Source organism: Homarus americanus, unplaced genomic scaffold (genome assembly GCF_018991925.1).
Source record: "Homarus americanus isolate GMGI-L3 unplaced genomic scaffold, GMGI_Hamer_2.0 scaffold15611, whole genome shotgun sequence".
Lineage (NCBI taxonomy): Eukaryota > Metazoa > Arthropoda > Malacostraca > Decapoda > Nephropidae > Homarus > Homarus americanus.
Genome location: NW_024713033.1, coordinates 32,536 through 57,131, shown reverse-complemented (window position 1 = coordinate 57,131; position 24,596 = coordinate 32,536).

The following is a 24,596-nucleotide window of genomic DNA, read 5'->3' as shown; positions in this document are numbered from 1 at the left end:
GGTTAGGTTACGTTAGGTTCTTTCTGTCTCCAATTTTCTTTAGGTTAGGTTATGTTACACCAGGTCAGGTTAGGTTAGGTTATGTTACACCAGGTCAGGTTAGGTTAGGTTATGTTACACCAGGTCAGGTTAGGTTATGTTACACCAGGTCAGGTTAGGTTATGTTACACCAGGTCAGGTTAGGTTAGGTTCTTTCTCCCAGTCTCCAATTTTCTTCAGGGAGCGAATTTAAGGCTAGAAGTTTTACGAATCCAAGACCAGATTAATACCGATCTTGTTAACCCTCTGGCCAGGTGAGAGGAAATTTGGGTCTTAGAAACGCTGCGACGATTACCTGTGACGTTAGGTCAGGTCAGGTCAGGTCAGGTCAGGTCAGGTCAGGTCAGGTCTGGTCTCAGGAACGCTGCAAGGAAGAGTAGAAATAAGATAAAGAGATGGAGAAAACTTGGAATAACAGAAGAGGTAACAAAGGACTGATGATTGTGGAGGAAGAGGAGGAAGAGGAAGACCCGGGGGTGACTAGCGAAAAGAGAAGAGAACTGGAATGAGAGAAAGGGGAGAGGGCAGGGTAATGAGGAGAGGGCAAGGTAATGAGGAGAGGGCAAGGTAATGAGGAGAGTGCAAGGTAATGAGGAGAGGGCAAGGTAATAGGAGAGGGGCAGGTAATGAGAGAGGGCAAGGTAATGAGGAGAGTGCAAGGTAATGAGGGAGGTGCAGGTAATGAGGAGGGCAGGTTATGAGAGGGGCAAGGTAATGAGGAGAGGGCAGGTAATGAGGAGGGCAAGGTAATGAGGAGAGTGCAAGGTAATGAGGAGAGGTGCAAGGTTATGAGGAGAGGGCAAGGTTATGAGGAGAGGGCAAGGTAATGAGGAGAGTGCAAGGTAATGAGGAGAGGGCAGGTATGAGGAGAGGGCAGGTAATGAGGAGAGTGCAAGGTAATGAGGAGAGGGCAAGGTAATGAGGAGAGTGCAAGGTAATGAGGAGGGCAAGGTAATGAGGAGAGGGCAAGGTAATGAGGGAGGGAGAGGTAATGAGGGAGAGGGCAAGGTAATGAGGAGAGGGCAAGGTAATGAGGAGAGGGCAAGGTAATGAGGAGAGGGCAAGGTGAGGTGAGGGCAAGGTAATGAGGGAGAGAAAGGTAATGACGAGAGGGAAGGATGGCGTTGAAGAAATGAACAGACTATGGTAATGAAGAGGACGATGACTACAAAGCGGTATTACTCAACAAGCTTCAGAATGAGGTCAGAGCAATAGCCTCGGTGTGTGTGTGTGTGTGTGTGTGTGTGTGTGTGTGTGTGTGTGTGTGTGTGTGTGTGTGAGGGATGAAAACAGACTTAGGAACATAGACTTGGGAAAACACTTGGAAACTTTTAAAGGCATCGTTCAAGGAAGTTATCTCTCTCTCTCTCTCTCTCTCTCTCTCCCTCTCTCTCTCACGCGCACACACACGCACACACAATATAGCTCCGTCACTGGTACAATCTCCCCGTTGTAGGAACAGTCTTGTCCAGGGTTACGGCGGGCTCAAGTTTGTACATTGAAACAGTCGCGAGGGCCGTTTGGAACACAGGTGATGTCCCAAGGCTGTGTTTAGGCTGTGTTTAATGAGGCTCTTGCTTCATGAGTCACTAAGTCTGATCGGGAGTCATTTGGGAGTCGGTCATTTTGAGTTACTTGTGAGGTTATGAGTCACTTGTGAGTTATTCTGTGAGGTTATGAGTCACTTGTGAGTTATTCTATGAATTGCTGTGAGTTACATTGCGAGTCGTTGTGAGTTACTTGCGAGTCGTTGTGAGTTACTTGCGGTCGTTGTGAGTTACTTGCAAGTCGTTGTGAGTTACTTGCGAGTCGTTGTGAGTTTCTTGCGAGTCGTTCCGAGTTACTTACGAGTCGTTCCGAGTTACTGCGAGTCGTTCCGAGTTACGAGTCGTTGCGAGTTACTGGCGAGTCGTTGCGAGTTACTGGCGAGTCGTTCGAGTTACTGGCGAGTCGTTGCGAGTTACTGAGTCGGCGACTGGCGGTCGTTGCGAGTTACTGGCGAGTCGTTGCGAGTTGGCGGCCGGAGTTACTGGCGAGTCGCTCCGAGTTACGGTCGGGTCGCTCCGGAGTTACTGAGTCGCTCCGAGTTTCGCGAGTCGCTCGAGTTACTGGCGAGTCGCTCCCGAGTTACTGGCGAGTCGCTCCAGTTACTGGCGAGTCGCTCCGAGTTACTGGCAGGTCTTCCGAGTTACTCGTGAGTCGTTCCATGAGTCATTGTCAGGCTCAGTCCCTCTCGTGTGTGGGTAGTGAGAAGGTTTATATGACCACCATTTCTGCAGTTCCTGATGTTTATGACACCAGAATATGGCCGGACGAAGAGGGGAATTAAGAGACAGAAGCTAAACTAGAGAGAGAGTAAAGGAAAAGAAACGAGGAATCAATAAAGAAAATATTGAGAGAGAGAGAGTGTAAACACAAGGTACAGAAAGTGATGAACACAAGGGGGGTAGGGAGGATTTTTCTCATTTGCCCTCGGAAGATATACACCTCTATTTACAACGTGTCCTCTTACCTTTCTCCCTCCTCCTATTCTTCCTCCATCTCCTCCTCCTCTTCCTCCTCCTCCCTACTACTCCTCCTCCTGCTCCTCCCTTCTTTTCTCCTCCTCCTCCTCCTCCTCCAACTCCTCCTCCTCCTCCTCCTTAGTTCAACCCTCTTCCATATCTAAATTCACCCACTTTTCTAACCCCTTCTTTTCCTCCTCTTCCTTCTCCTCCTCCTCTCACTTAAATCCTCCATTTCTCTTCTCCTAACCTCTTCCTCCTCTCCGTTTATTATTCCTCCCCCCCTCATCCTCCTTCCTCCTCCTCCTCCTCCTCCTCCCCTCTACCCCTGTGCTCCTCAAAGTTGATAAAAAACCCCAGAACCTCCATTTCTCCACCGCCATTGTTGTGTTGGTTCTGTGGTTTGTTGCTTGTGTTGTGTTGGGTCTCTCTCTCTCTCTCTCTCTCTCTCTCAGTAGGAGAAACGACCCGTCCAACTCAAAAGCAACAAACAGAGCCATCTATACCCAGTGCCACCCGGCCTTCTTCTACTTCTGCATTACGTGTTCTTCCACGCCCCTCGTGACACCAGACCACGCGTGTCACGATACCTCACTTGACACGACACCTCCACACGACACCTCACTTGACACGACACCTCACTTGTCACGACAACCTCAATTGGCGGCACCTATCTGACTTGTCACGACGCCTCACTTGTCACGAAACTGACAGCCCACGCCCTCCACACCTCACGGAACACCTGCTGGACACTTGCCGTGGTTGGACACTCCGCGCAGAACTACACTCACCGTCACGCCACAACAAGAAGAACCACTCACCGTCACGCCACAACAAGAAGAACACTCACCGTCACGCCACAACAACAAGAACACTCACCGTCACGCCACAACAACAAGAACACTCACCGTCACGCCACAACAACAACACCACTCACCGTCACGCCACAACAAGAAGAACACTCACCGTCACGCCACAACAAGAAGAACACTCACCGTCACGCCACAACAAGAACACCTCACCGTCGCCACAACAACAACACTCCCGTCACGCCACAACAACAAAAGAACACTACCGTCACGCCACAACAACAACCTCACCGTCACGCCACAACAACAAGAACACTCACCGTCACGCCAACAACCACCACTCACCGTCACGCCACAACAAGAAGAACACTCACCGTCACGCCACAACAAGAACAACACTCACCGTCACGCCACAACAAGAAGAACACTCACCGTCACGCCACAACAACAAGAACACTCACCGTCACGCCACAACAAGAAGAACACTCCCGTCACGCCACAACAAGAAGAACACTCACCGTCACGCCACAAAAGAAGAACACTCACCGTCACGCCACAACAACAAGAACACTCACCGTCACGCCACAACAACAGAACACTCACCGTCACGCCACAACAAAGAAGAACACTCACCGTCACGCCACAACAAGAAGAACACTCACCGTCACGCCACAACAAGAAGAACACTCACCGTCACGCCACAACAACAACACCACTCACCGTCACGCCACAACAAGAAGAACACTCACCGTCACGCCACAACAACAACACTCACCGTCACGCCACAACAACAACCTCACCGTCACGCCACAACAACAACACTCACCGTCACGCCACAACAACAAGAACACTCACCGTCACGCCACAACAACAACACTCACCGTCGCCACAACAACAACACTCACCGTCACGCCACAACAACAACACTCACCGTCACGCCACAACAACAACACTCACCGTCATCACAACAACAACACTCACCGTCACGCCACAACAACAACACTCACCGTCACGCCACAACAACAACACTCACCGTCACGCCACAACAACAACAACACTCACCGTCACGCCACAACAACAACACTCACCGTCACGCCACAACAACAACACTCACCGTCACGCCACAACAACAACACTCACCGTCACGCCACAACAACAACACTCACCGTCACGCCAACAACAACACTCACCGTCACGCCACAACAACAACACTCACCGTCACGCCACAACAACACTCACCGTCCGCCACAACCTACTCACCGTCACGCCACAACAACCTCACCGTCACGCCACAACAACAACACTCACCGTCACGCCACAACAACAACACTCACCGTCACGCCACAACAACAACACTCACCGTCACGCCACAACAACAACACTCACCGTCACGCCACAACAACAACACTCACCGTCACGCCACAACAACAACACTCACCGTCACGCCACAACAACAACACTCACCGTCACGCCACAACAACAACACTCACCGTCACGCCACAACAACAAGACGACGTTTCATCCTCCACAGTTTTCATGCACGTTCCTCAGCTTGTCATTGTCCTCCCATAGTGTCCGTCAGCCTTGGCCTTCCTCAGGGAAGTAAATAAATTCAAAAGACTTTAACATTTATTCAATAGAAATGGTTCATCTCTCCTCTACCCCACCTCACCCCCTACCCTTCCCCCCACCCCCCTCCCCCTCATCCACCCCTACCCCTCCCCCACCCCCCTACCCCCTCCCCACCCCTACCCCTCCCCCCACCCCTACCCCTCCCCCACCCCTACCCCCTCCCCACCCCCTACCCCTCCCCCCACCCCTACCCCTCCCCACCGTCTCCTTTCATGATTATCTTAAGAGTGTTCGGCTTATGGTGGCAACTATCTGACCTATGTATTCTGGTACGTGTTTTCCAGGTAGTATTATAATCACCTGTCTTAATTACACCTCTCTTGCACCCGCGTCTTCAGTATGCAGAGGTTCATCGTCGCCTCTCACATACACACTCACTCACTCATTCACTCACTCTGGTTATCTTACGGGGTCTCCAGGGGCTTCCCACGCCCTGTAAATGTCTGCAGATATTCGGAACTCCCCGTCAACGACCCGACCTGAGGGTGTCCATCTTGGGTCTCGCAGGTCTTGGCTCACTTCCCACTCAGGATAAAACAATCCCTTTTTTGCTCAAATTATATTATCATTTTAGATATTTCATTATTATGTAGCTGTAATTATTATTGATTTGGTTTAAAACTACTTTGTATCGAGTAGTTTCCCATGTATATTGTTGCTTTGTTTTAGTTTGGGGTAAAATTTGTGGTTATATTATAAATTATTAATTATGTGGTTATTGTTAATTTGGGTTAAAGTGATTTTGTATCCATGTGATTGTTGATTATTTCTGTATAGAGTTGCTTACCGTCATACACACTCGAGACCCCTGACAGTAAACCACCGCTCTCTCCTCAAATACCTGTTTTCATCATTCTCATTTGCACCTTCTCATCCATCACCATAAACTGCTCTCATGTGACGGTGGGGGCAGTCATGGACGTGCGCTGGTACTTATAAACCTCATAATTAGTGTGGGAGTTACTCACAAAGTTACATATGTATACAGCTACCCCCTCGTTAACTCTCCTTAATGAACTTATTAACCTCGCGGGCTCCACTCTACCTGCCCACGCCTGCAAATTTCGGCAATATTCGTCTGTGTACAGTAGTAGGACCCGCCGGCAGGTGTGTATTAGGACCCGCCGGCAGGTGTGTATTAGTACCCAACGGCAGGTGTGTAGTAGGATCCCAAGGCAGGTGTGAATCATTACCCAATGACAGGTGTCTCGGGACCAAATAATAGGTGTGTATACGGACCCAACAACAAGTGTATAAGAGATAAAATAGATGATATTTAAGTTACAATGGATAACGGGAACTTATTGTCAGGTAACCACACAGTACACAACCATCTAAGACCTGTGCAGTGTTTATTGTTGTCTGGGATGTAGTGTAAGATACCTCGATAAAATGTCTCCAGTGTCCGTAATTTGATACCATTACTTTACACATGGTATATCCACCAGGCGGCGTCGGAACAGCGTTAAGAAGAGCGCCACGGAACTGAAACACGATAATAAAACTCCTCTCTCTCTCTCTCCTCTCTCTCTCTCTCTCTCTCTCTCTCTCTCATCCTTTCCACCACCCCACCCCCCTCACCCATCCTTTCCCTCCCCTACCTCCCCATTGTCCCTTCCTGTCTCTCCCTCCTCTCATCCCTACCCCTCTCCCCACTCCCTCACCCCATGATTACCACGAGCTACATTTTATCTACATGTGGTAATGTAATTGGTACCTGGTGGAGGTGAAAATTGCTGAAACTGATGATGGCTCTATTTACACCAACTTTATATTTCTTATTGGAAAATCGTTAATAAAAAAAAGTAACTATTTATTTGTGTTTTTATCCGACTCTAACACTCACAAGACCTGAATTCGCCAGCCAGGTGTTCTTCGTTGGTGATCTCTCTCTCTCTCTCTCTCTCTCTCTCTCCCCCCCCCCCCCCCCCCCCCCCTCTCTCTCTCTCTCTCTCTCTCTCTCTCTCTCTCTCTCTCTCTCCACGAATTCTGATTAACCTCCGCTCCTCCTCACGACCCCTGAGGTGTTTCCTGAAGGAGTTGGGTTTGTGTGTTCTGGATCAAGGTTGGGTTAGCAGCATACGCCAGTTTTTATGTCGGCATGCTCGCCTCGCAAGCGTGCGGACCCAGGTTCGATCCCGGGCAGAGTGAAACTATGGGCAAGTTTCTTTACGCCATTTGCCGCAGTAATTGGGAACCTGGATGTTAATTGATTTGTGGCTCGTATTCCGGTCTCCTCGGACTATTCCTTGACACTGGGTCCTGCAGCTCGTTAACTTAGGGTGTGGTTGTTGTGTTGGCGACAGCTTCTACACCTTAAAAAAATTCACGCCTAGGTGGTCCTTGGGCCGGCCATCCTTGTTACACTTGGGGCAACCATTATTTATTATAGGGTTTAAAGGTGTCGTAGATGGCAGATGACGTGTTGTGTGGAGCAACAGGGATGAAGGATTGATATATGGGGGTGGTGTTGTGGAAGAAGAACACTATTGTAGAGCACATCTGTAACAGCATACGTGTCTCACCTCCAGCACACCCACATTCTACACACTTGTAACTTTCAGACAATGTGAGAAACCACAGCGGGGAACCATGCCGGGCACCACAACTTAACCATGTACATTATGGTGTTCTTGGCCATCTTCTGTAGTACCGTAAACACACTTCTTCCTGAGCGTGCGTGCGTGCGTGCGTGCGTGCGTGCGTGCGTGCGTGCGTGCGTGCGTGTGTGTGTGTCGTAACCAAAGTGTACACACGGCCACACTGTGCATAAGTTGACGTCCCAGACATTGTGACCTCACCTGAGTCCTGACATTCCCTCGTGTTATAACAGTTCAATCTCGGAATGTTAAGTGAAAGGTGTACTCAGGCAGCCACGTACCCTGACACGTGTCCTGCAACAATACTTCCATTTAGACATGGTTCACGGTGGAGCGTCTCTCACCCGGCCATTTTCCACTCCAATTCCGTCTCGACTTTGTATCTAATGCCGCCCCAGAAGCTGCTGCCAGGGGTTGAGATTCTCTTGCCTCCCTCCCTCCCTCCCTCCCTCCTTCCCTCCCTCCTTCCTTCCCTCCCTCCCTTCCCTTCCCTCCCTCCCTTCCCTTCCCTCCCTTCCCTCCTTCCTTCCCTTCCTCCCCCCTTCCGTCCTTCCCTCCCTCCCTCCATCCATCCTTCCCTCACTCCCTCAGAACATCAGAGTATTCTCACACACAGGCATTTCTCACTCCCTTCCTCACACCAACGTCTCCATTAAAGTAATAAAAGTTTCACCTGACTTAACTAACAAACCTTACGTTCCGTAGTACAAACTTATGCTAATGCTGTTATCATGTTTTGTTACGGAGCATTTCAACTTATGATAAAGATTTTGGAAATTTCTTGAAAAATTTTGGTGTTGTCTTAAAGCCGAACCATAAATCCTGGCCAGATTAGTCCTGGTAAGGTCGTTATCCTTTCTTATTTACACCATTACCTGCGAGGAACACGTCTCCCTCGCTCGCACACACACACACACACACACACACACACACACATTGTTTCTAATTCTGTTTCTCAGTCTGTCCATCAACCTCAATTTGGTGATGGATGATAATTTGATCCATATATCAAGTAGCCTCAATGACACTTGTTAAAAATGTCCATCTAATTCTAAATCAAAATCTCGGACGATTTTTGCTGGAGAAAAGTTATTGAACTTGTGTGATGACTCGGAAGTAATCAGAAAATATCGAGAATACTGATGCAGTGGGGACCGCAACCTGATGAAGCGGGAACCTCAGTCTAATGAAACGGGAACCTCAACATGATGAAGCGGGAACCTCAGCCTCATGAAGCGGGAACCTCAGCCTCATGAAGCGGGAACCTCAGCCTCATGAAGCGGGAACCTCAGCCTGATGAAGCGGGAACCTCAGTCTAATGAAACGGGAACCTCAACCTGATGCAGTGGGGACCTCAACCTGATGAAGCGGGAACCTCAGTCTAATGAAACGGGAACCTCAACATGATGAAGCGGGAACCTCAGCCTCATGAAGCGGGAACCTCAGCTTGATGAAGCGGGAACCTCAACCTGATGCAGTGGGGACCTCAACCTGATGAAGCGGGAACCTCAACCTGATGCAGTGGGGACCTCAGCCTGATGAAACAGGGACCTCCTGACGCCTGTGATGAAGCCCAGGGACCTCGGGCTGATGAAAGCGGGACCTCAGGCTGATGAAGCGGGGACCTCAGGGTGATGCAGTGGGAACCTCAACCTGATGAAACGGTAACCTCAGGCAGAAAAGCGGTAACCTCGAGCTGATGACGGAACCTCGGGCTGAGTGAAGCGGGACCTCAGGCTGATGAAGCAGGAACCTCGGGGTGATGCAGTGGGAACCTCAACCTGATGAAACGGTAACCTCGGGCTGATGAAGCAGGAACCTCAGGCTGATGAAGAAAGCGGGAACCTCGGGCTGATGAGCTGGGAGCCTCGAGCTGATGAAGCAGGAGCCTCGGCTGTTGATGACGATGACTGAAAATTAAAATCGTGGTAGTTATTATTATTTTTTTTTTTTTGAAGTTGGGTTACTGTATGATGGTGTGAGATAGAGGCTCCAGTGTGTGTGTGTATTTCTGATCAAAGTGAATGGCGTGATTCGGTTTTATACATACATATACACACACACACACACACACACACACACACACACACACACACACACACCATTCTAACCCCCATCTGTATTCATTCATCCACTCCCTCGACTTCTCTCTCTCTCTCTCTCTCTCTCTCTCTCTCTCTCTCTCTCTCTCTCTCTCACCTCTTTACTCTCATTAATTTTATCTCTCTCTCACCATTTATACTCACTTTTACAGTTCACCCCACTCATGAAAACTTGCCCTACTCCTTCCCTCTCCACCGACTCCCCTTCCTTTCACCCCCACTCCCTTCCTCTCACCCCCACTCCCTTCCTCCTCACCCCACTCCCTTCCTCTCACCCTGCTCCCTTCCTCTCCCCCAAACTCCTTCCTCCTCACCCTCACTCCTTCCCTCTCACCCCCTCTCCGTCCCTCTCACCCCCAAACTCCCCATTTCATCCCACTCATTCCGGTTCAACCCTACTAGACTCCTAACCCACTTCCTCTTCGCCTCACTCCCTCTCACTCCTGCTTCCTCTCACCATACTCCCTTCCTCTCATCCCCACTCCCTCTCACCCCCACTCCCTGCCACTCACCCCACTCTGACAACCTCCCTAATCTAATCATCGCGACAGTGGAGTGGGTAATCAGGCAATCTTTGTCACCAAATTAACGCCGCTATCAAACTTGGAGAAATGTTTAGCTCTCGTTAGCTGGCGTGTAAAGCAGCTAACTTCACCAGAGTCCAGCTAACTTCTGCAGCTATACGCTCTTCCTCGCCCTTGTTGAGACTTGCGTTACTGTATTATGAATTTATATAATGTGACTGTATCGAGATAATTAGTCTTTGTATTACTCTATGTAATCTACAGTATTACCTGCGTGTATTACCTGACTGTATACTTGATTGTATTCTTGACCATTCCTGACTGTGTACTGTATACCTGTCTACAGTATATCTGACTGTGTATACTTGACCTTCTATACATATGACACTTTATACTTGTCTTCATACCCACGTGTGTGTATACTTGTATTTTCGAGTTATGTAAAGTGAATTATCTGTATATGTTCGGAGACAGAATGGAAAAGTTTAAGTTAGTTTTGAGGTGAGTACAGCAGGAGGTGGTGTGGAGAGGACCTAGGTGTTGTGTAGGTAGTGTTCTCGTCCTGGTGGTTGATGGTAGCTGTGTCGTGATACGGGTCCCTCCACCCCTCTTTCCCTTCCTCATTTTCCTTTTCCCTCTTCCTGTTTCCCCTCTTCCTCTTCTCTCTCTCCCCCTCTTCCTCTTCTCTCTCTTCCATCTTCTCCTTTTCCCCGTCCCTTCTCTCTCCCTTCTTCCCCCCCCCATCACCTCCCATACGATGCCCCTACCCAACTGTTGCTGGTATACATACAGTATATGTGTGTGATGTATATACCTGAATATATGTATATGTATACCCGAACACACACAAAACCAACCAACCAACTCATTGTTACACATCAATTTCCTTGTTAATGGCATAATAAAGGGCCTCACCTCACCTAACCCAACCCAACCCAACCCAACCCAACCCAACCCAACCCAACCCAACCCAACCCAAAAGTATGTGTAGTATATATTTTGTCAGGTATTAAAACATCTTGATTACAGGTGAGTCGAGGGTTGGCAGGCGTGTCAAGGGTCGTCACGTCGCTCACTTAACACATGACAGTTTAAAAAGCTCGTAATGTTATATCGGCCACTTAATTACAGTAATTCACAGCGAAAATGGTGGAAAAATGCAATTAATTAAAACTCGAATGACAATTTTTTTTTAGTTCGTTTCAGTCAATGTTTGTTTCAGAAGACTGAGAGGATCACCTGAAGAATCTACACCCCTGCTTATTTGGGTTGGGTTAGGGTTAGGTTAGGTTAGGTTAGGTTAGTGTTAGTGTTAGTGTTAGTGTTAGTGGTAGGTTATGTTGGTTTTAAGGTTAGGTTAGTGTTAGTGGTAGGTTAGGTTAGGTTATGTTATGTTCGTTTCAAGGTTACGATAGGTTAAGTTCGGGTATGTCGGTCTCAAGTTCGTTTGGATTTAAGGTCATTCGGTTTCAAGGTCAATTGGTCTCGGGGTTATTTGGAGTTTGGGTCATTTGGTCACTATCGATGCCGACCGGAAATTCTAGTTATGGTAGGGAGGATTCTGGGGCGGCTTTTCCACTGTGTTTTGTACTTCGGTAAACGCCTTTTTAAAATCACCTATATATCTTCAAATGCATCTTAATCTATATAAATTTCCCTTAATCTATTTAAATATCCTTACTATATATAAATTATATATAAATTTCCCTTAATATATATAAATTTCCCTTAATCTTTATAAATTTATCATAACCTATATATAAATTTACCTTAAACTATGTAAATTCACTTTTTTTAATATTTCTCAATTTTCTTTTTCAAATCTCTATTGCCAACAAGTTACTCCTTCATTGGTCGACGGAGACACGAGTTAGGCTTCACACACTCCGGGGTACACACACGCCACTTCTCGGCTCCTGGGCTGTGTTGTGTTGTGAAGAGTGATTAGTGTGTGTGTGTGTGTGTGTGTGTGTGTGTGTGTGTGTGTGTGTGTGTTTAATAATTACTAATGTGTCTAATCTAAGTATCTTTTTCTGGATTAATTACTTTTATCTGATTATCTGCTTGTTTACTTGTACCTAGCGAACACCTTGAGTCAGATTTAAGGGTTGAGGTCAATTAAAAGGTCATCACATCACCTTTGTCCTCGAGTGACCATTTACAAGCGTATTCTTTATTTGCATTTAATCACTTATTATTATTATTATTATTATTATTATTATTATTATTATTATTATTATTATTATTATTATTATTATTATTATTATTACTTTCTCGAACACAGAATCTTAAGCAAATATTATGGAATAAATGTAATGAGAAAAATGGGTAAATGTTAAAAAAAGACGAAGGTTAAATTTAGAAAGTTTGTGGAGGCTAAATATAGATCTTTATTTTTAGAACACAAACCTCTCTTTGGCGTGCGTGTGTGTGTGTGTGTACCTTTGACCACCAGCCGTGACCTGACCTTGACCTTTAATAAACCTAAAAATACATAGAAGAGCACACGCAAATGTACGTACACACAGACACACGTACATTCAGATGGAAGGGGTTGGGTGAGAGAGAGAAAGAGAGAGAGAGAGAGACAGACAGAGAGAGAGAGAAGTTCCGCACCCACGCACTGTGATGGTTGACGTCATAGTCTTATGTCAGCTTGTGTGTGACGTCACGGTCTTCATCACCTCCCACGCCCACCACCACCCATCCACACCACCACCACCCATCCACACCACCACCTTCTTTGGGGAGTCTTGTTGATGTCTGTGTATGTCTAAATGTTTGAGAATTCGTCTCCATGAGTGGCTAGTAATGTCTGTGTCTGTTTCCATGGCTTTGTATATTTCTATGAATATATCTGCTTTCTTTTTCATTCTTTCCCTCTGGCTGGTGGCTGGCTGTGCAGTTAGCTGGCTGGTGGCTGGCTGTGCAGTTAGCTGGCTGGCTGGCTGGCTGTGCAGTTAGCTGGCTGGTGGCTGTCTGTGCAGTTAGCTGGCTGGTGGCTGTCTGTGCAGTTAGCTGGCTGGTGGCTGTCTGTGCAGTTAGCTGGCTGGTGGCTGTCTGTGCAGTTAGCTGGCTGGTAGCTGTCTGTGCAGTTAGCTGGCTGGTGGCTGTCTGTGCAGTTAGCTGGCTGGTGGCTAATCTGTGCAGTTAGCTGGCTGGTGGCTGTCTGTGCAGTTAGCTGGCTGGTGGCTGTCTGTGCAGTTAGCTGGCTGGTGGCTGGCTGTGCAGTTAGCTGGCTGGTGGCTGTCTGTGCTGTGGCTGGCTGTGTGCAGTTGGCTGCTGGTGGCTGGCTGGTGGCTGTCTGTGCGGTTAGCTGGTGGTGGCTGGCTGTGCAGTTAGCTGGCTGGTGGCTGTGTGCTGTGCTGGTGGCTGGCTGTGCAGTTAGCTGGCTGGTGGCTGTCTGTGCAGTTAGCTGGCTGGCTGGCTGGCTGGCCGGTTACATATCCAGAAAAGCCATAGAAATTCTACTCGTCATTCGATTCCTTTATCATCACAAACATCAAAGGCCTCTTACCTCGTCCACCTGTTGCCTCATCATCCACCACCTCTAATTAAGCCATCCACGTCACAATACACCTGCATATACGACTGCCCTTTAACCATGACTATTTAATTCCTCTTCCTCTTACTGTGGCGACATAGAGAGATGCTTCCAGATCCTCTTTGACGTCAGGTTGTTCCCGGTCTGCCTAAAGGATTTGATCCGATTTGCCGTGAGATTTAGCCATGTTAGTGAAGATCTGATCCTCTGGGGTTTTGGGATCAGAGGCTCTCATAGTCTTAGTGGTGGTTATTGTATGGCAAGAGATACGTTTTACTTAGTCTGAAAAAGGGTGCGTTTGTTTCCGGTTATGCAAATTTATTTTCCGGTTTGGGTTTTCTGGTCCGTTTGATCTACGTCCTGTTTGGGGGGTTTACTTTCGGTTAAATTTTCTTCTGGTTTTATCTATTTCCTGTTTGGTCTACTCCTCAACACTCCTAGCTGGCTGTCTGACCTGGTGAAAATAAAAGTTTTTTTTTTTTTTTTTTGCTTTTTCCCACACAGTAAAATAAGTGAAGACAGTTTGCCCACGTGTCCAAGAAAATGAAATTGATTTAGCTGACTGTGACAGAAATAATAATAATAATAATAATAATAATAATAATAATAATAATAATAATAATAATAGAAATAATAACAATAACAATAATAATAACGATGATAATAAATTGCTGAGGGAGAAAATTATAGAATGAGGAAGAGGAATTGAGAGAATGTAGAATTGATCAGATGGAAGCAAAATACACACACACACACACACACACACACACACACACACACACACACACACACAGAGTTTTCATCGACGTCTCTTTGTTTACATCCTTGTTTGCTTGTTTCTCTGTTTACATCCTCTTTTGTTGACTTGTTTGTGGTAGCGCGTCTCTCGCGTTTACTTCCGCTGTTCTTCTGTTTTGATTTCTCGTCATTTACCTTTTTTCCTCTTCTTCTGAGTCACATCATCATCATATTTCCTCACTTCTCTCTTTCCTCTTAATTCCTTGTTTATTTCCCTTTTTTTCCCCCTCTTTCCTGTGTCTCCATTTCATTTGAGAGAGAGAGAGAGAGAGAGAGAGAGAGAGGGAGAGAGGGAGAGGTCGAATAGAAGAACGAAACGTAGAGGAAGATGAAAGAGAGAGAGAGAGAGGTGAAGGGAGGGAGGAAGGAAGAGAACATGAGATGAAAGGGAATGGGAAAGTTGTGGATGTGGAGTAAAGCGGAAGTCAGGCGGGATGGAGGAAGTGAGGGGGGGGCGGGAGGGGGCAGGCAGCCACCCACGCAGCCGTTATCTTATTGATCACGGGGCGCCGTTACCCCTCCCTCCCGTCTCCCTCCCCTCCCCCCTTTTCCCTCCCACCCTCACTTACTCCCTATCCCTCTTCTCGGCCCTATATCTTTCCTCTCATTACCCCCTTTAATCCTTTATCCCTCCTCCTCATTCCTTCGCCATCTTTCCCTTCCCTCATGCCATTACCACCCACCCCCTCCCCCTTACATATCTTTCCCCTACCTCCCTTCCTCCTCCTCCTCCTTCCATGATCTCCTCCTCACCTTTCACCTATCCTCCCCCCCTATATTCCTACTCTTCACTGCTTCTCATCTTCTCCCCATCTCTCTCCTCCTTCCCATCTCTTTTTCTTTCTTCCCTCGCCCTCCCTCCCTCCCTCCCCATATCGTCCTATTTGATTCCTTTGTCCTTCCTCCTTCCATCTCACCTTTCCTTATCTTTACTTTCTCCCTCACCTACTTTCCCATATCTTGCTCTCATCCTTCTTCATCCCTTCTCACTGTTCCCTCTTTCTCCTTTTCCATTCCTCCACCTTCTACTTCTCCTCCTCCTTCATCTCTAATCTTTCTTTTCCCCCTTTTTTCTTATTCCCTTTATCTCGTTTCATTCTATTTGTTCCTCTCCCATTGTTCATTGCCCCTTGTCTCTCCCATGCCCTTCCCTCCTCCAGCCTCACCTCCATCCACACACTCTCCCATCACTTCCCTTCTCTTTTCCTTTTGTCTTCCCCATTTTACGTCTTTCCTTTCTCTCTCATATGAGATTCCTACCTCTTCTTTCCCACACCCGCAGTGACGGGACCCCCTACCCTTCCTCCCCATCACTGTGGACAATAGGCCTCCCTCCCCATCTCCCCATTTCCATGAACAGTATATCTCTCCCCTTATGCCCCCCTCACCTTCTTCCCCTTCTCACCTCCCTTCCTTCCCCTACCACCACCCCCCTCACCACCTCCCCCCTCCCACCATCTCCCCTCACCATCTCCTCCCCTCACCACCTCCCCCCTCACCACCTCCCCCCCTCCACCACCTCCCCCTCCACCACCTCCCCTCACCACCTCCCCCCTCACCACCTCCCCCCTCACCACCTCCTCCCTCACCCACCTCCCCTCACCCACCTCCCACCCCCTCCACCCCTCCCCCCTCACCCCTCACCCTCCCCCTCCACCACCTCCCCCCTCACCACCTCCTACCCCACCTCTGCCATGTGCTCTCCTACACTGGACTCATGACTCATATTATTAATTAATTATTGGTCATAGTAATGGACGTTTAGTTTAGGTAAAGATATATTAATATTTTTACAACACGTAGAGAGAAGCTGTTGGTGGACACGTGTTATTAGAGTTAACAGTCATGATTCTTTAAGCTTAATTACACAATTGCCTTGTTATGAAGTATGTAATATTACCGTTATTACACATGGGCACGCTGTTATTATGAACCACTGTAGGTAAATAGTTATTACACAGGTACGCACCTTGTTATATTTTTACCAATTTATGTAATGTTAAATATCAGGTATTACACAGGTGTCTGGTTAATTATCACCATTTATAAATAATAGTAAAGTAAAAAAAATGAAAATAAGACCATATCTCGTAATTTTTGAGCAGCAGTTGTGTAGTGTAATGATGAACACCAGGTATTGGAGGAGAGTGCATTGGAGGAGAGTGTATTGGAGGAGAGAGTATTGGAGGAGAGTGTATTGGAGGAGAGAGTATAGGAGGAGAGCGTATTGGAGGAGAGCGTATTGGAGGAGAGCGTATTGGAGGAGAGAGTATTGGAGGAGAGTGTGTGGAGGAGAGGTATTGGAGGAGATGTGTTGGGAGAGGTGTGGAGGGAGAGTGTGTGGAGAGGTGTGTGGATGTGTGGAGAGGTATTGGGGAGAGAGGGTGTGGAGGAGAGGGTGATGGAGAGTGTGTGGAGGAAGAGTATTGGAAGAGTGTGTTGGAGGAGAGCGTGTGGAGGAGAGTGGAGGAGGAGAAATGGAGGAGAGAGGGTATTGGAAAAGGAGAGGTATTGGAGGAGAAAGTATTGAGAGGAGAAGGAAATATTGGAGGAGAGAGAGAGTATTGGAAGAGTGTATTGGAGGAAATGTGGGAGGAGAGTGTATTGGAGGAGAGTGTATTGGAGGAGAGAGTATTGGAGGAGAGTGTATTGGAGGAGAGAGTATAGGAGGAGAGCGTATTGGAGGAAAGTGTATTGGAGGAGAGTGTATTGGAGGAGAGAGTATTGGAGGAGAGTGTATTGGAGGAGAGAGTATTGGAGGAGAGAGTATTGGAGGAGAGAGTATTGGAGGAGAGAGGAGTGTCAGAAGAAAGTATCAGAGAAATATTAAAATTAGAACGCTCTAACACACCAATACAGTAAACAACACACTCTTGTTTTTACATAACAAACATAGACCAGGTGGAAGCAGAGACGACAAGAGGGTAAGCAAATGTTGTGATCGATTTTTTTCCATTCTTCCCACCTCCCTTCCCATCCTGTATCACCTCCTTCCCCCATCTGTCCCCCTCGCCCCATCTGTCCCTCCTTCCCCATCCTGTCTCACCTCCTTTACATCCTGGCCCACCTCGCCCCCATCCCGTCTCACCTCACCCCATCCTGTCCCCACCTCCTTCCATCCTGTCCCACCTCACCCCATCCTGTCCCACCTCCGCCCCATCCGTCTCCTCACCCCATCCTGTCCCCACCTCACCCCCATCCGTCTCATCTCCTTTATCCGTCTCACCTCCTTCCCCCATCATCTCCTCCGCCCATCGTCACCTCCCACCCCATCATGTCCCCACCCCACCCCGTCCCACCTCACCCCATCTGTCCCCACCTCCTTTATCCTGTCCCTCGCCCCCATCCTGTCCCACCTCCTTCCCCCATCCTGTCCCCTCGCCCCATCATGTCCCCCTCACCCCCCATCCTGTCCCACCTCACCCCATCCTGTCCCACCTCACCCCATCTGTCTTACCCCATCACCTGCCCCATCCTCCCTGCCCCACCCAACTCCTCCCTGCCCCACTCTTCCTGTCCCATCCCCTCCTGCCCCATTTCCTCCTTGGGAATGATTGTCTTCAACTTTTACCTCCCCTCCGCCCCCCCCCCTCCGCCCTCCCCTCCGCCCCTCCCCCCAAAAAAAATATATATATGAAGAAGTCGACGGGTGGGAGTTTATCCTTTTCTAGGGGCGTTGAGGTACCCCGTGTGTGTGTGTGTGTGTGTGTGTGTGTGTGTGTGTGTGTGTGTGTGTGTGTGTGTGTGTGTGTGTGTGTGTGTGTGTGTGTGTGTGTGTGTGTGTGTGTGTACTGTAATAACGTATGGAAAAGTCTTATTAAAGTCTTTTGCAGGATATTTCAGATTTGATTACTATTATTTTTCGGGTCGTGGTTAAACTGATGTCTGTACGTATGTTTGTTGTTGTGTGTGTGAGGCCTGTGTCTCTGTGTGTGCGTGTGTGTCTGTGTGTGTGTGTGTGTGTGTGTGTATATATATATAAGGTTAGCCCCCCTTCCAACATTACCACAGGGCTGCTTTAGGGGCTGTTTCACTGTTTGTTTTTCAATTTGTTCGACACCGTATGTCACCCCACACACACTCCTCCACTATCTGTATAATGGTTTATCTCCATAGTTGAGTTAGGTTAGGTTAGGTTGGGATTAGGTTAGGTTAGAGTTAGGTGGAGTTATGATGGCGATTTATTTTTACATTTTGGTTCGTCGCTTTGTACTGAGAATTATGTTTACTAACGTTTAACCTAACCTAACCTAACCCTAACCTAACCTAACCTAACCTAACCTAACCTAACCTAATCTAACCTAACATTACAATTTCACTTCCCCTGTACAAAAAAAAGACATATGAACTATCACCTCCTCTTATACAGTGTTCAAAAGCTCATCCCTTGTCTATAAAGTCTAAAACAGTTTATTCTACATTAAACTTTCAAGAGTTGTGAAGTTTAATATTTTTTGTTTTATATAATTTTTTTTTTTTTTGGATTAGCAGATAAACAAAAAATATATCCAGTACAGAAGAGGAAATTATGTGGGAAAAGTATTAGAGGAGAAAGTATTAGAGGAGAAAGTATAAGTAGGAGAAATATTAGAGGAGATAGTATTAGGGTAAAAGTATTAGAGGAGAAAGTATTAGTTGGAGAAAGTATAAGCGAAGTAATAGAGAAAGTATTAGAGGATAAAGTATTAGTGGAAAAAATATAAGAGAAAGTATTAATACTAGTGAAGAGTTAATTCCTACACAAAAATATATAAAAGCTTACACAATCTACATACAGTATACTTATGGAAGTCAAGCAGAACTTTATTAAACTTAACTCAGTGTAAAGTTCCAAACGTTTCTCTTCCCTATGTCTCTTTTCTCATTGTCAAGCTCTCAAGCTCTCATGGTGATTAAAACTTTCCGTGTAAGTTCAAGTTTTAAGGACAATAAAACGTAGACAAGAATTTCCCCGTTTAAAACTTCCGATACAATTATCGTACTCGTATGAAGTTTATTTTAATTTTTTGAGATAGTTTTTTCGGTATCGTCCAGTGGAGGCGGAGGAGGAGGTGCGTTAAGGTGGGCGTGAGGAAGATAGGAGGTGGGGGGCGTGGTGGAGGGAGGTAGTGGTGGAGGGTGGGCGTGAGGGAGGCAAGTAGTGGAGGGAAGGGGGTGGGCGTGAGGGAGGCAAGTAGTGGAGGGAAGGGGGTGGGCGTGAGGGAGGGAAGGAGGGCGTGAGGGAGGGAGGCAGGCAGTGAGGGAGGGGCTTAGTGATGGAGGAAGGAAGGGAGTGGGGGAGGGAGCGCAGTGATGGAGGGAGGGCAGTACCTGGACTCAACTGGCACACCTCCAATATTGATGAGACATGGAATTGGTGGAGCCGTTAGTACTTGAAATACCCGATTTGATGGTTCATCCGATTATGTCAAGTGTCCACCAGGGTTTTTAATGGTTGTACCGATTTTTTTAAAAGGAACCGATTTGGGTTACTCTTGAATGACTTGCCGATATTAGTGACTTACGATTTTTTGGGGTGTTTGAGTCGATTTTTCTGTCTAACCTAACCTAACCTAACCTAACCTGATATCGATTGATTCTCCCTGAAGCAGATGACGTCCATTAATATTGGTAGACGGTCCGATTGTAATGGAAATCCCACTTGTGATGATTAACGGATCCTCTTGTTAACGGACCCTCTTGTTGACGGGTGCTACTGTTAACGAAACCCTCCCCATTACGGACCCTCCCTTTGACGGAACCCTCCCTTTGACGGAACCCTCCCTTTGACGGAACCCTCCCTTTGACGGAACCCTCCCTTTGACGGAAACCTCCTTTTTACAGAACCTTCCCTTTTACGGACCCTACTGTTAACGGAAACCTTCCCATTACGGTCCCTACTGTTAACGAAACCCTCCCATTAACGGAATCCTCCTATTAACGGAAGCCTTCACTTGCCAGCAGGATCGACCCGCCTCTGGCCTCATTGCACGGGTTCAGGTGGACGATTAGCGGTGGGTTCCACAGGTAGAGCAGTTTGATAGTTTATCTCGTGGTGAATCAACCCTCCGCCTGTTATTATGGGAGAGTGTTAAAGTGGTCGATAATCTGAATTGGTTACAAGAATGACAACAATAACAACGACAACCACCAACACCATTAACAACATCAGTAATAACAACGACAACAGCAATAACTACCTTCATCACTACCACCACCAATAATAAAAATACCAACAAAAACGACAACCACAACTACCACCAACACCGATAACTACCACCACCACCAATAATAAAATAACAATAACAACAACAACCACAACCACAACTACCACCAACACCAATAACTACCACCACCACAATCACCAACACCAATCACCACCACCAACAACAGTCTCTCCATCAGACGGCTTTACCACCCAACCTAACATACTACAGCTCGTTTTTCTTCAATTACAACTTAAAAAAAAAAATCGAGTCACTGTGGTATCAAACTTACTTATCGTCTCGGGAGGCTACACTCACCCCGGGGCAACCATGCAGGAGAGAGGATTAAGACATCTCCTGGAAACCATAATGGTGAATGACTGTGTGTCTTAAGTGAGATTTTCTTCCTTTTTGGCAGGTGAGTGAGTGAGTGAGTGAGTGAATAATGAAAGAAAATTACAGGTGAGTGAAGAGGAGGTGTGGAGGAAAGGTGTTGTTCAGTCTGTAAATACAATAGTTGATCACAGTAATAAAATGATCTTATGCCAAAGGGAAAGTTGTCAAAAGTAAGGATAATAATTCGGTATAAACCACATTAAATCAAATCATATGTATACGAGTATGTATACGAGTATGTATATGTACGAAGGTTACATATTTTTCCTTAAATTAGAAAAGCAATTTTATATAATGAAATTCTACATACGAGTATAAAGCGCTAAACCAAACATTAAATATAGCTAAAAACATCATACGAGTCTTATCATATATCCTACAAAGAGAGAAGTAAATATACAACGAAATACATCAGCTATATGAATTCTTTATAGCATATCGTGTAAATTACATATATTGTTTGTTATATTTACCTGGAGGTGCTTGTGACTCCCTGAGCTGATGTTGGGAGGAAGGGCGGAGGTGGTGAAGGAAGGGTGGAGGTGGTGAAGGAAGGGTGGAGGTGGTGAAGGAAGGGTGGAGGTGGTGAAGGAAGGGTGGAGGTGGTGAAGGAGGGTGGAGGTGGTGAAGGAAGGAAGGGTGGAGGTAGTGAAGGAAGGATGGATATGATGAAGGATGGATGGAGGTGGTGAAGGAAGGATGGAGGTGGTGAAGGAAGGATGGGATATGATGAGGATGGATGGAGGTGGGGGAAGGAAGGGTGAAGGTGGTGAAGGGGTGAAGGTAGAAGGAAGGTGGAGGTGGTGAAGAAGGGTGGAGGTGGTGAAGGAAGGGTGGAGGTAGTGAAGGAAGGATGGAGGTGGTGAAGGAAGGATGGATATGATGAAGGATGGATGGAGGTGGTGAAGGAAGGAAGGAAGGGTGAAGGAAGGGTGGAGGTTGTGAAGGAAGGAAGGATGGAGTTGGTGAAGGAAGGATGGATGGAGGTTGTGAAGGAAGGGTGGAGGTGGAAGGAAGGGTGGAGGTTGTGGAAGGAAGGGTGGAGGTGGGAAGGAAGGATGGATATGATGAAGGATGGATGGAGGTTGTGAAGGAAGGGGGTGGAGGTTGTGAAGGAAGGAAGGTGGAGGTGAAGGAAGGGTGGAGGGTGAAGGAAGGAAGGATGGGTATGATGAAGGATGGATGGAGGTGGTGAAGGAAGGAAGGAGAATGGAGGTGGTGAAGGAGGAAGGAAGGAAGGGTGAAGATGGTGAAGAAAGGAAAGAAGGAAGGCAGGCAGGCAGGCTGGAGGAAGGAAGGAAGGAAGGAAGGAAGGAAGAATGGATGTCCTGCAGTATATAACCCACTGTGGCATCCGTCTTAAAGGGTATGTGTTTGAGCCATTCTTAAAAGGCGGTTGTTGACACCTGTGAGTGACGGATGGCGGTTGTTGACACCTGAGTGAAGGATGGTGGTTGTTGACACCTGTGAGTGACGGATGGCGGTTGTTGACACCTGTGCGTGAAGGGGCGGTTGTGACACCTGTGCGTGGGGATGGCGGTTGTTGACACCTGTGAGTGAAGGATGGCGGTTGACACCTGTGAGTGACGGATGGCGGTTGTTGACACCTGTGCGTGACGGATGGCGGTTGTTGACACCTGTGCGTGACGGATGGCGGTTGTTGACACCTGTGCGTGACGGATGGCGGTTGTTGACACCTGTGTGACGGATGGCGGTTGTTGACACCTGTGGTGACGGCGGTTGTTGGCACCAGGACGGCGGTTGTTGACACCTGTGAGTGAGGACGGCGGTTGTTGACAGGAGGACGGCGGTTGTTGACACCTGTGAGTGGGGGACGGCGGTTGTTGACACCTGTGAGTGGGGGACGGCGGTTGTTGACACCTGTGAGTGGGGGATGGCGGTTGTTGACACCTGTGAGTGGGGGACGGCGGTTGTTGACACCTGTGAGTGGGGGACGGCGGTTGTTGACACCTGTGAGTGGGGGATGGTGGTTGTTGACACCTGTGAGTGAAGGATGGTGGTTGTTGACACCTGTGAGTGAAGGATGGTGGTTGTTGACACCTGTGAGTGAAGGATGGTGGTTGTTGACACCTGTGAGTGAAGGATGGTGGTTGTTTCAGGATCTTGCTTCATATATGACAGGATTATGTGCGTTATTTTTGTTTAAGCTATAACCGAGTTGAGAATTGTTGTTGTTTCAGAAGTTAGAACAAGAATGGTTGTTGTTTCTCCCGGGGGCAAATAGAGCTACATCAAGGCTTTAGATGTTGGTAGTTGTATTGTTGAGTCCCCGCTTGAGTACGATGACAACCCTTGAACACAATGAATTTGCCCACTGAGTAAGATTTCCTGTCCCCTTGAAAACGATGACATTGTACTCAAGAGGGTTAAATCATCGTACTCGAGGGGTTCAGGGTTATGTTTTTCCCTACATTCCCTTTTAACTAAAACTATTAATTAGCTCTACCAAAACAACCTCTTTAATTAATTTTAACCTTTTAGCCTATCTTTACTAGCTTAATTAGCTAGCTCTGTTAACTAGCTCTATTAGATAGCTCTGTTAACTACCTCTAATAGATAGCTCTGTTAACTAGCTCTATTAGATAGCTCTTAATTAATTTACCTGTTTTTATTTTCATTAGCTCTATTAATTAGCTCTTAATTAGTTTCCCTCTTTATCCGATCTTTACTAGCTCTATTAACTAGCTCTGTTAGATAGCTCTGTGAAAAAGTTTTACCTCTGTTAATTTGCTCTGTTAACTAGCACTACCAATATCTGCTACCTGTATTAGAATGTCCGTCAATTAGGTGGATAATCTATATCTGCCAGCCAGGTGGTGCCAGGTGGTCGATGGGCTCAAATGTCCCCTTTCGATTTTACGTACTACACATTCTGTCATTCATCCTACACGGTCCACATTGTCATTCATCCTACACGGTCCACAGTCTGTCATTCATTCTACACGGTCCACATTCTGTCATTCACCCTACACGGTCCACATTCTGTCATTCATCCAACACGGTCCACAGTCTGTCATTCATCCTACACGGTCCACATTCTGTCATTCACCCTACACGGTCCACATTCTGTCATTCATCCTACACGGTCCACATTCTGTCATTCATCCTACACGGGTCCACATTCTGTCATTCATCCTACACGGTCCACAGTCTGTCATTCATCCTACACGGTCCACATTGTCCGTATTATTGCTTTAAATTTTCCTTTTAGAAACATAGAATCAAACCTGCACGCCCACACCTCATCCGCCCACATCTCGCCCACCCACACCTCCACACATTAATACCTCACTTGCTCACACCTTTAACCTTTTAGTAATTATCACATAGGGTTAGGTTAGGTTAGGTGTGGTCAGGTTAGGTTAGGTGAGGTGTGGTTAGGTTAGGTTAGGTTAGGTGTGGTCAGGTTAGGTTAGGTTAGGTTAGGTGTGGTCAGGTTAGG